A 13770-nucleotide genomic window follows, 5' to 3' on the forward strand; every position below is an offset into this window, starting at 1 on the left:
TGTTTTTTAAACAGTGTTTTTTGTTGTTATTTATTTATTTACTTATTTATTTTATTTTGGGTGGGAAGGGCAGAAGGAGAGAGGTGAAGAGAGAATCTGAAGCAGACTCCCCACCCAGCACAGAGCCCATCATGGGGCTCGATCTCACAACCCTGAGATCATGACTTGAGCTGAAATCAAGAGTCAAAAGCTTAACTGACTGAGCCACTGGGGCACCCCTGATTCTGTCCTGTTTTAAATGAGATGTTCAAGGGCAGCACAGCATGATGATTAGCTAGCTGCATGCACTCTGGAACCCACTACCTGAGTAGTGAGTCAATGAATTCTCATTCTTTTATCTACAGAGTGGGAGTAATTCTAGTATTTATGTCCTACTGTTGTGAGGTTTAAGTGAAATAAAGCCTCTAGAGTCCTGTGCACATACAATTTCAAGTAAGTATATTCAGTAAATACCATTATTATTATTTTTTCAATACTGGTGGGATATAATAAAAGCAGCAATTTAGGGCTGGCTTTACTGGTCCATAATTTTCTGGCAATGTGAACTTGTATATTTAACTACATGAAGCTTCATATTTTTTTCTGCAAAATGGGAGAGATAAACCAAAATGAGATAAAGTATGTGAAAGAATCTAGCTTAGTCTTTGGTCACATGATAAATCTGTACTTTGTATAATAAATGCAAATTCAACTAGGTTAGTAGGGAATATAATCAGTGTTAGTCTGTGAATTAATATAAATTTTAAAGCTCTATTCAGACATTAGTACTGAATGTTACTATGTAATAACATATATAAAAGAGAGGGAAAAATTCTTCCACTGACATAAGAGACTTTTAAGACAAGCATACCAATTATACCTAAGACACATAGTCTCTAAGTCTTAGAAATGAAAATGCTATATAAATCTAAAGGTTTATGGTTAAGATAAATTTTCTTTGTCACATAGCAAGGCCAAAAAGATGGTTCTAAAAGAAAAGGAAGATGCCCAGTGATGAGGACTTCTCCTACTTGTCTTTGAGTTCCTCAAACATGAGATGACCCTACATGCACTATGGGAGGGATACAAGCATTTATCAGATCAAAACCAAACCAGTCAGCATCCCCCTTACCCCCTTAAGAAAATAAAAACAATTTTTTAAAATAAAGGAAAAATTATGGTAGCGATTCCATAATTTTTTCCTTTACTGTTTCTATAATATAATTGCTCTTTGGGGATTACTGCAGTTAAAGTGAGGTGAGCATTTTGTTTTATTCCATCTAGACTATCTTCCCCTCTCAGTTTTCTGGGCATGTGTATCAGTGTTCAGAAGAAAGCAAGGGCTATTCTTGCAGAAGGGCTTGCCTTTGGAGAGAGTGTCAGGAAGGATGAGTCACTCTTAGAATTGATTCCAGATAATCTGTTGCCAAGCTATATGTGCTAATGCAGTTGTCTAAATCCTGGTGTCCATGGAACATAGAGGAAGGCAAATTTGTCCTTGTCATTACATGGCCAAAGGCCTCCTTTGAAAGATAGAAGAAAATTAATTAGACTGCAAATTCATCCATAAAATGAAAAGACAGTTTACCTGAGCAAAGAGATCTGCAAGAGGAAGACTCATTTTATTAGGAAGCTCTTAGTGTTCTGCTCAAGTAGCATACATCTGTGCAGAAGATATAATTATTTGTCATTATTATTCCCAATCCTGCAGTTAGTCAAGGAAAAACTAATACTACTTATTATTACTGACTATACATATAATGCTCACTCAATGGCAACATTACTGCACTCAGAGATCTTAAAAGACTCACAAAAGCATTTAAATAAAATAAAAATTGAGCCAGCTAGATTCTGGATCTCAAAAAGTAAATATAATCATTGCTGCATAAAGTGATTGAAAACTAAATCAGTAAAGAAATGTCTTACCATTTCAACCATCATGATAGATATATATGATTAAACAGTTAAAACTGATCTGTTGAGAGTACTTAAAATTTCTATATGCTTTTGCTATTTTAAAGCAAAAATTTTTTAACGAATACAGGACATGAAGACATTTTTTTACCTATAAAAGTCTATATTTCTGACTGTTGAGCAGTATGATTTTTTAAATGATAAAAATGAATTCTATAAAAGTGAGACTAGATGAACTTAAAGATTCCTAAATATTTTGCCAAAGGGATAAATGGCCCTTCTGGTTTATGCTGTTTGCAGAACTTGGACAACTGAAGAAAAGATACAACTAACCTTACCTCCCACTGGGATGATAATAAAGGTTTGGACATAATATACTTAAGAGAAAACTAGATTTAACTTATGGCAAGTAATTTTGTCCTCTTTAATTCATGATATACAGATAGAAGAAGGGCAATAGAGATTGGGTGTTGTATGCTTCATAGGCAACATTCCATTAAATGGGTCATAGAAAAGGTATTGTGTTTTCTTCATATTAATAAGTGTTAAATATAAACATCACAATTAGAAAAATAAGGAAATTTAATATCTATTATATCAAAATTTAATCCAGTAAAAAAATGAGGAAGTGATAACCAAATCACATAATAAATTCTGTGTATGGGGGATGAGGACTGGGAGAACAGGTAGATCTTAAGGAAATCTCTACACACACCACTCCACTACCAGTGCTCTCAGTTCCACCTGGTTAGAATAAAGACTGCAAAAACAATGTCAGCAAAATGGATTCAGCTTGATGGATACAAAATGGCTCCATGAACACATCAAAAAAGACATTTAAAAAACTTTGCTTTGAGAGATGAATTAAATCTGTATAATTTTATGTTCTTTATTTTTTTCTTACTGCACTAAAATTTTCCACTATCTCTTTTTTATAGCCAGCATTTCTAGTGTTTGCAAAGAAAGCATTTAGTTTTTATTTACTTAATAAAAGCTCAATAAGCAAGATAAACATTAAGTCCATTCTTGAAGGAAATGAATTTGGCAAGAAAAGAGGGCAATGTTCTTAGAACAGAACTAATTCTCAAAACAGGACAGGGAAAGTATGGGTAGAATAAAGCCAAATAAATAAAAGTGTTGAAAAAACTATATAGCTGTAATTTCTTAGAATCTGCTATGCATTGCGCACTGTGTAAGGCTCAGTGGAGAATACAAATAAAATATAATGTAATTTGCTGTCAATGAGTTTTAAATCTCATTGGAAAGACTAATATATGCCACTTTTCAATTGTGCAGAGAGATTTAGTAGTGTCATGATTAATGAATTATAGTTTTTACTTCAATAATTTAAAATTATATTTAAAGTTAAATTAGCACTATAGTAGAAGACCCGAGTGTCCCTTTAGGAACTACTATATTAGAGGGAATTCCCATTACTAATACTACCACCACCATGACCACCACACCACTTACTGGGTGCCTACAATTTGCCAGGCATTGTTTTAGTTCCTTTACATTCATTAGCCCATTTAACTCATGAAACAACCCGACTGTGTTGTGGTATTCATAATTACTACTCCTGTTCCAGAGATAAGGAATCCAGGTTACTGAGATATTAAAGTAACTCTCCCAGTTTCTGAAAACCTTCAGTCTACTGCTTGAAAGGCAAAGGCTGAAGGATGTCAAGTTCCTACAATAGGGAAAACTAGATATTTTGAAGTGTCTCTGACATATATAGATACTAGATAAAAGAATTTAAAAAAAATTTTTTAAATGCAATTCTGGACTTCTAGGAATTTAGGGAAATCTTAACCAGTGAAAAGAAACTTTTCTGATCAGCAGTGGAGCATATGAGAATAAGGAGTAAACTATAATTCTTCTAACAGTTGACTTCTTAAGAGAAACAGTGGGAAAAGAAGATAAATCATTATTGTCAAAGTGCTAGGGAGGTGCGAGATAAGGTGGTGATAGGGAGTGTTGATCCAGAATTATGTGCCTACAACAATTACTTTTAAGAGTAAGAGTGAAAAACTGTTTCAGATACACAAAAGCTAAATTTGCTACCAACAGGCGGTCACTAAAGTAGCTTCTAAAGAATGTACTTTTACTTTTAAAAGGATGTACTTTTAAAAAAGGAAAATTATCCCAAAGTAGATGTTTAGGCTTCAAGACAGAAGAATGAGCACAGAAACTGGTAAGCAGAAAATACATCTACACAAACTTCATCTATATGGGAAAAAAATCTATTTTTAAAAAGTCAAAGATACTCTGTAGCTCCATCCACATTGTTGCAAATGGCAAGATTTCATTCTTTTTTATGGTTAATATTCCATGATACACACACACACATACACACACACACACACACACACACCACTTCTTTATCCATTCATCAGTCTATGAACACTTCAGCTGTTTCCATAATTTGGCTATTGTTGATAATGCTGCTATAAACATCAGGGTGCATGTATTCCTTTTAACTAGCATTTTTGTATTCTTTGGGTAAATACCTACTAGTGCAATTGCTGGATCATAAGGTAGTTCTATTTTTAACTTTTTGAGGAACCTCCATACTGTTTTCCAGGGTGGCTGCACCAGTTTGCATTCTCACCAATAGTGCAAGAGAATTACCCTTTTTCTGCATCCTCACCAACACCTGTTGTTTTTTGTGTTGTTGATTTTAGCCATTCTGACAGGTGTGGGATGCTATCTTATTGTGGACAAATACCATATCATTTCACTCATATGGAATTGAAGAAACTAAACAAATGAGCAAAGGGGGAAAAAATAGAGAGGCAAACCAAGAAACACTCTTAACTATAGAGAACAAACTGATGGTCACCATAGAGGAGGGGGGATGGGTTAAATAGGTGATGGGGATTAAGGAGGACAGTTGTGATGAGCACCGGGTGTTGTATGTAAGTGTTGAATCACTAAATTGTACACCTGAAACTAATATTATACTATATGTTAACTGGAATTTAAATATAAATTTTTTTTTAAAAATGAAAAAAAAAAAGTCAAAGAGAAGAAAAGCTAAAAAGAGGCCAAACAGCATAAAGTAAGACTGTAGACATGAGTTAAAAATATAATAGTAATGAAAAAATAAATGTAAATATGCTCTATTTAGCAGCCAACAGATCAGTATTATAATGTTACATGGAAAATGGTCCAATTATATTCTATTTACAAGAAATATACTGAAGCTATGAGGACATGAGAGTTTGAAAATATCAGAAGAAAATCTGTATTAGCTATGTTAGTATAAAAGGGTCTTTAAAGGACACATTATTTTAGAAACAAAGTCCTATTTAATAATAGATCAATCAATAAGAAAATTATGTAAATTTAAATTTGTATGTTCATACCAAAATAGTCTTAAAATATAGAAAGTTGGGGTGTCTGGGTGACTCAGTTGGCTAAGTGGCCGACTATTGATTTGGGCTCAGGTCATGATCTCAGGGTCCTGGGATCACACCCTGCATGGGACTCCATGCTCAGCAGGAAGTCTGCTTCAGGATTCTCTCTCTCTCCCTCTACCCCTCCCCCTGCTTACACACACTCTCTTTATAACATAAGTCTTTTTTTTAAATTAAAGATTTTATTTATTCATTTTAGAGAGACAGAGTGAGCAGGGGAACAGGCAGAGGAAGAGGAAGAGAGAGAGAATCCCAAGCAGACTCTTCACAGAGTCAACGCAGGGCTTGATCTCTCCCCCAGATCGTGACCTGAGCTGAAATTAAGAGTCAGACACTTAACAAACTGAGCCACCCAGGCACCCCAATAAATAAATCTTTAAAACAATATAGAGAAAGTCAAAATTGTTAGATCTGATTAGAATAAATTGGCAAAACATTTAGTATCATGGGAAATTTTCAAACCTTATCTTTCCATTTTTGTTAAGACAAATAGACAATCAGATAAAAAGCTGGACAAGGTATGCAATATTTGAAGAATACAATTAACTTGATTTAATGGGTATATATTTGAAGCCTGCACCCAAGAATCAAGAATGCACATTGTTTTCAAGGACACATTGAATATTTATAAAATCTGACCATATAGGCCAGAAAGAGAATCTGAAACTTTAAAATGTTTTTAGAGTATCTAATGAAACATTTTCTAAACATAATGCAATTAAGTTATAAAATAACAAAATGATAAATCTAAAAGCCTTATATGTTAGAAGGTTTAGACATACTTCTAAATATTTCTAACAAAAAGAAGAAATCATAATGAAAAGTAAATATATGTGCAAATGAACATGACATAACTTTAGAGGATACAGTGGGTATGATAGTTTTGAGGGGATTTAGTTTTAAGTGCTTATACTGAAAGAAAAGGAAGCTTATAAAATGTGAGGTAAGCATCTAATTGAAGAAATTAGAAAGTGAATAAAGAATCACGCTAAAGGAAGTAAAAGCAAAGAGGTAATAAAAATAAGAACAGATAAAAGCACTCAAAAACCAGAATTCAATTCTTTGAAAACACTGAAAAGCACACAAATATATGAAGATTGATCTAGAAAATAGGAGAGAAGTCACAAATAAGCAATACTAGAAATTCAAAAGAGGACACAAATACAGATATAACAGATTCTAAATATGAAGGCTAAGAATAACTTCACATTAATACAATAGAAGTATTAAAGAAACAACAAATTTTAGAAGCCGAGACTCATCAACTTTTCTCTTTGTACTAATTAATATCATGGTTATCCTAAAGGAGTGGAACACTCTGTTTGCCAGAGAATTTAAATTTATGTTTGCCTCTATTAGCAAAAGCAGATGTGTGAATTAGTTATATATATAGTTATATATAGTGGTGGACTTACGGATTTAAATTAAATTTTTAGCATTATCCAATTCAGTGTTTTGGAGATGTGGTTTTCACTGGATCATGGATCCTTATTAGAAGGTCCTATTGTTCCATTTGATCTACTAGAGTTATGGGTATAAAGATCTCCCCAAGGTATAAGGGCCTGAAATGTAGAAAGCTCTCTTCTTAAATGTTTCAAAAGCCAGACATCTTGTTTTTCCCTCCAATTTTCTCTTTCCAAATCCTGTAAGGAAATGAAAGAGAAGTAGGGACATTACTGGAAGAAGCTTCTGCCAATTCACTAGGAAAGAATGAAAAAAAAAGTTGCAACTCATCTACTTCGTGAAATTTTATTTTTTGAAAAATCATGGTGGGGGGGGGCGCCTGGGTGGCTCAGTTGATTATGCATCTGCCTTTGGCTCAGGTCATGATCTGGGCTCAGCCAGGGGTCTGCTTCTCCCTCTGCCCCTCACCCTGTTCTCGTGCTCTCTCTTACTCTCTCTCTCTCTCAAATAAATAAAATATTTAAAAATAAATCATGGCCAAAAATAGAAAATAAGTTGTTGGAGATAAGCTCTGATATATGTTTATGGAAATATCCCCAACTTGACAAAAGTGGACCAATAACAAATAATACATACATTTTACATTTGTCGGAAGTTTAGGGTTTGGAGTTAGACAAAATGATTTCTGTAAGCTTTGCTTTATCACTGATTGTTTAAATGCTTCTTTTATAAAGTAGGGTTAATAATGGTATTCTGTCATAGAAGACTGATAAATAATATACCTAAAGTATTTATCATAGTGTTTGGTACATGTTAAGCACTCAACATATGTTAGCTACTTATATTGTAGAGAAAATATTTTGTATTTACCTATATTAAACATGTTTTAATATTTTTTATTTTTTCTAAAATAGTGCAGATTTGCCAATTGCCCTTTACTCTAAAATTGTGCTCTTTCTCTTTGCTGCTCAATGTTCCCTTGTGTGTTAAATGATGGGGATAGCAGTACTTAGTGGCAGTTATTATTTTTTTCTAATATTCTTAACTGACAAAAGTAAATATTGAGGTAAGAAGAGAAATAAAAGAAAGAAAGACAGGGACATTACCATTATTATGATGCCCTAGAATTTGTATAAGGACAAAATTTCAAAATGTAAAAAGATTGAAAGCATCAAGGGCTGCTAGGAAAGGTTGGAGGATAAAACATTAGAAAAGAGTAATTTTACGAATAGATTTTTCTAAATTACTCTCAGAATTTCAAACATATAAAAGCTCTAGTTAATCCTTCCCTTTCAATTGATGAATCTGATAATGTAAAAATTGTAAAAAAATAAACCCAGCATTCTGCACCTAAATTTTTATAGAAGGCTTTCATGTGAATCCATTAGAATTTAGGAAAACACTATGCATAGCTTGCATTTTCTAATTAAGCAACACCTTCAATAAAGCCATCAGTGGCTTATTAGTTGGATTAATTAGAACAGCTGCTGCCCCTTCATTTTACCAGATGTTAAAGGTTCTCCATGGGCTTGATGGATCATATGGGTAATTAAGCAAAAAAATATATAATATTAAATAATTATAACTTTTCTATATTGTTTAGTGTAAACAGATACTCTAATTATATATAGGCACTTTTTTAGTTATTTACAAAAAAAAAAGACCCATAATTTTATGTAGTCCTATAGGTATATCTATGTTCCATGGGATTTAGTTGACTCTTAAATTACATAACAATTAAATTTTATTTGAGATTAAAAAATTAAAATTGTAGTTCACCTATGTATGTTGCTTTAGATGACTTTTTCCCATACTCAATTCATTGCTAACATTTAAAAAAATTGATTCAACAAACTAAATGTACTAACTAATACATGTAAAATTCTAACATTTCTGTGGGGAAATACCAACATAAGTAAGACATGGTCAGTGAGCTTAAAAAGCATTTAATAGGATAAAGTCAAGGCAAATTTGAGGAGTCAAAGTAAAATTGTTGGAGCATTCTTTGATTCCCCAGAGTTTATTATGTAATAGGTCCAAAATGTAGACATGAAGATGACAGCAGTAGCAAAAATTGATTACATTTTCTTTTATTGTGACCAGAGTGTAGTCAAAGGCAGGTCATATATATTTACATCCTTAAAGGAGCTTTCCTACTGTGATCCACAGTATTTCTAAAGCTACAGGGCTTGTCTTCAATCCATCTTGATACTTTGGGATAAACTTGCCTCACTATGATGGTCCCCTGCCTCTCACTTTCCTAAAATGGTGATTATCCTCTACATTACCAATATTCTTTTATTTTTTTTAGGAATTTCATTCTGCTACTTCTTATTAAAATTGAAGTTTGAATTTTATCTTTTCCATTTCCATTGTGTCTTTTGTCAGTATCAGAGAAATTTCTTAGTTGTGCCAAACTGATATTCTGTTATTAAATATTATCCCAATATTAAATAATTTAGTCATTAATCATAAGATAAATTTGGATGGTTCTTTGAATGTTTGAAATAACTTCCCAAATTGGTCTTTTAAATATAAATTGGGGAATTTCATGTTCAATGTTCAAGTTATACTTACTAATAAAAAATATTTAGTATGTTCCTAAGAGGAGAAAAAGCTTTTGATGCTTTTAAATATTCTTTCCATCAGAAAGCCTATTCAGAAACAGTTTATAAGATGCAAATCTCAAGAGAAGGGAAAATGGAAGAGCTACTTAGTCTTCCCTGGAGATATGATTATAAAATGAAAATGAATTTGACACTCAGCAAAAAATGTCTAAATCCATTGAGATTTGAAGAAGAAAGAAAACAACAAACCAAAGAAAGATGTGGCATTCCATACTTTCTTTGAAAATTATAACACCAGTTTTCTAAACATGTTAAAAGGGATGGCATAAAAGGAATCAAACTCTTGAATTTAAGGAAAATAGGAAAGAAGCTTTATGGCAATGACAGTTGCCAGAAGTAAGAAAAAAAGTTACTCTTCTATGTCTTTCTACTTACACCTTGAAGTAGGTTCTTCTAAAAATTCCAAGTAGATTTCTGACTCTGAGAACACTTTTCAATAATATATATCCAAGATATTTCCCTTATGTATTTTACATGTATAAAATGTATGGGATCTTATTACAAAGTTCTCCTGTAAGAATTTTATAAGATTTCCCAAACTATAGTTAGTAATTAGATGCGGCTGTTTTAAAACATGTCCACAGATTCTTTGATACTCTTCTCAATAGGTGAAGCTTATTCATCTCTATTTGAATGTGAACTGCACTTAGTAGCTCACCTCTAGGGAAAAGAATACAGCAGAAGTTAGAGGATGTCACTGTTGACATTACATTTTGAAAAGACAATGATCTTTGTCTTCACTGTGTTTCCTCCTTCTCTCTGCTTCAATTAATATGCTCTGAAGAAGCCAGCTGCCTTGTTCTAAGGTAGTTGGGGGCGGGATGAGAGGGGTAGGAGGGTGTTGGCTGCCATGTTGTGAGGATATTCAAGCAGCCAAAGTAAAGGCCACATGGTAAACCTGTCAGAGGCAGGTTTTCTAGATTTGCTAACACTTATGAGAATCAGCTTGGAAGTAAATCTTTGGTCTGACCATGAGATGATAGCATTCCTGTTTGAGAGCTTGACTACAACCTCAAGAGACACTCTAAGCTAGAATCACCCAGCTTGCTATGTTATTACACAATAGTAATTAATATGCTGAAAGATTAAAGTAATAAATGTGACATAACTTTTTGTTTCACAGATTTATGAGTTTTTTTTTTTTAAATGTAGCTCTCAAGTAATATACTTGAATAATAAAATTATTTCTTGTGGGAAATTTTTTATGGTTAGCTGGTTTTTACTTGATAGAATTTAATTAGTATTGACTACAAAAACATTTTTCTTGGTTAACATTTGTAGAAAATCACCCCTGACATATAGTGGTGGCCCCTGAATTATTAGCAGTAACTTCCAAATTAGCTAAACTTAAAAGAAATATATGTAATCATCTTCTTTTATTTGATTCAAGTGTTACCATATTTGTTTAATGCTTGATAACTATCAAAGAAAACTAATACAACATTAAGAGAGTGGGATATTTGAGTTCAAATTTCCTGTCAAGTGTGACTTGATGTAGATCTGCATTATGAACCAGTAGGATATAATTTTAATTAAATTTAATTTAAGTGTTTTCTCTACATAAGAGTCACTGGAAAAAAGTAACTTTAGGCAATTTTTATTGTAAAGCAAAAATCCCCTGCAACTTGCAGAAATAAGCAGTCCACAGGCAGCTGAATGAACAAACACACCAAAAGAGTCAAAGATCCTTCAATATAAATTTAAGAACATATTATTATGGACAGTGAATTAAAGGAGTTATGTAGTTATTAAATATTTAAATAGGAATATTAAGGGCCTTTTTAAACTTTTCTTTAATTATAAAAGACCAGAGGGAGATGAGAAGTCTTAATTAAATATAAAGTCAATAATCAAGTTAAAAAATAATGCATTTAAACAAACAGCATCAACTGCTTTTATTTGCTAAGATTTTGATTCTAGTTAACACCATCTCTCATACTATTAATGATGCTATATTATGAATGTCACTTTACATATTAGGTGACATTACTAAGGGCACAAGGATAGTGCCTGGCACAGAGTAGATGGTTATATTTGTTACTAACTTACATGACTGGCATGTATCTTTTAGGAAATTCTTCACACATTTCTTAATGTAAAAATTATACTGTGTTACACTTTTAATAGTTTCATTTCTATCTTTGTCTTCTCCCAAAACTGGTAACATTGAAGACAAGAACTTTGTCTTATACTTCATTTTTTTTTTTCCCCTCTTCATACTGTTTGGTACATTACTGAACCATGGAGGGCATGTGGATAGGTCTGATGTTATTCTGATGTTCCTTCCACTTTTCATAAGGAATCTCTTCCCCCTAACTGCCCTTAAGATGGTTTCCTTGGTTCTAAGATTTGGGAGTTTTACTGTTATATGCCGGGGTGTTGGCCTGTTTTCTTTGATCTTGGGAGGGGTCCTCTCTGCCTCTAGGACATGAATGTTTGTTTCATTCCCCAGATTAGTGAAGTTCTCAGCTACGATTTGCTCAAATATATCTTCTACTCCTCTCTCTCTTCCCACCCCCTCAGGGATTCCAATAATTCTGACATTGGAACATTTCATGGTGTCACTTATTTCTCTGTTTCTATTTTCATGAATTCTGAGTTGTTTTTCCCTGGCCTCTCTTTTCCCTTTTTGTCTATTAATTGGTCTTCTAGGTCACTAATTTGTTCTTCTGCCTTGCTTACCCTAGCTGTTAGATTATCTAGATTAGATTGGATCTCATTGATAACATTTTTAAATTCTACCAATTCAGCTTTCATTTCTGCCCTTAGAGACTCTATGTTGCCATTAATTGATTTCTCCATTCTAGCTATTGTCTTCACAATTGCTACCCTGAATTCCATCTCCGACATCTTGGTTATATCTGCATCCATTTGTAAATCTGTGGCATAAGTCATAGTCTCTGAGTCTTTCCTATTTTGAGGGTTCTTCCTCCTAGTCATTCTGTTGATGGGTGTTTGAGGGAATGTATAGAGTCCAAATTATTGACCAGAACCCAAGCAAGATGCACCTGTTTTCTTGGGACCTTAGGATTGCTGGCCTCTTGTTTTCCCAGCCTTTCTTCTGCGGGAGGGGCCTGCCGTGCTGTTACCCAGGCAACCCTGTTTGGGCAGAGTTGCCCTGCCCCCTGTGGTGGGGGACGGGCTCAGTGAAAACCGGTTTTTTGGGGCTTTTGTTCTCTGGTGGCTTTCCCTGGCGGCTTTCTGCATCTTTTCAGAGAGTCAGAGCAGAAGAGACCGTTTCCAACCCTCTGCCTCTGAGCAGAGAGATCGCAGTCTGTTCTTCAGTGAGCTCTCCAGGCCACACTACCTCTGTTTCTTTCTGTGCTGCTAAAAACTGCAGCGTCCTGGGTTGAGCTCCCCTCCGCAGTGCTCCCAGTCCTCGCTGTTAGGTTGGGGTATGTCTCTGCCCTTTGTATTTCTAAAACCTCCAGCCACCCCTAGTTCGCACTTGCAGCCGCACCACTCCGATTTCAGTCTGGGGGGCTGCCCTATAGTCTTTTCCCCATTGCTATTGGTCTGCGAGTCTGTGTCTCGTCCTCAGCACAGGAGGCTGCCGCTCACCAGCGGTGTAGGATCCCAATGGCTCGGCTCCCTCCCCTTTCCATTTATCTTCCAGTATGTGCCTGTGGAATCATGGCTCCCCACTTCATACCTCAAAACCAACCGCCTGTGATATTCTGTTTGTAGAGATCCAGATCTATCTTCTTACATCTCAGGCTGATTCATGGGTGTTCAGAGTGGTCTGGTAGATATTCAGCTCAATTCCAGGGACCAGTTGGAATAGGGTTCCCTACTCCTTTGACATCTTTTCCCCCCTCCACTACATTCATTTTTAAAAATTGTCATGGTAGGTTTTTGCAAGAGTGGAGATAAATATATGGTCAACCTACCATACTTATAAGACATTTCCTACTAATTCCTGCAGAGAACATCAGTCCTAATTTGTTATAATACATCTGACTTCCCCATTATGCAAGTAATTCTGCTCCAAAAATGACACATGCATTCTTCCTATTCTGAGCTCTGATGTTGTCATTATCTTTCTCAGAACTAACAACTAATTGTTTATATGGAAACAGCTTATTTAAAATCATAGATCCCAAATTACAAGTAACATTTCTGAATATATTGTCTACGTACTTTATTCTCCAATACACTATATTATATATCTTATTATACTATATAGCTTAGTATATCTTACAAAATAGTTTAGTACATCTTACTGTATAGCTTATTGTATCTCTAAATGGATATCTGACTGCTTTCTCAGTGACTTTATATGTTTTTTCTTCTTTCCATTTAAAATCATGATATCTCCTTTCACCTATTAAAAAAAGAAAAAATGTTAATAATATGTATTTTCATTTGACACTCAAATATTACCTAATTCATTAAAACTTTCTGATTTGCATATCTACTTGCATTCT

The 13770-nt window shown here is 34.0% G+C and overlaps 1 non-coding gene across 1 annotated transcript; it reads left to right on the plus strand.

Annotated features, from left to right (window-relative positions):
* Window positions 1–983: 983 nt before the first annotated feature.
* On the plus strand, window positions 984–1066 carry LOC123324236. Its single transcript, XR_006539716.1, has one exon. It is a non-coding gene; the product is annotated as a small nucleolar RNA Z195/SNORD33/SNORD32 family (small nucleolar RNA).
* The last annotated feature ends 12704 nt before the right edge of the window (window positions 1067–13770 follow it).

Source organism: Neomonachus schauinslandi, chromosome 2, assembly GCF_002201575.2.
Source record: "Neomonachus schauinslandi chromosome 2, ASM220157v2, whole genome shotgun sequence".
NCBI classification, from domain to species: Eukaryota; Metazoa; Chordata; class Mammalia; order Carnivora; family Phocidae; genus Neomonachus; species Neomonachus schauinslandi.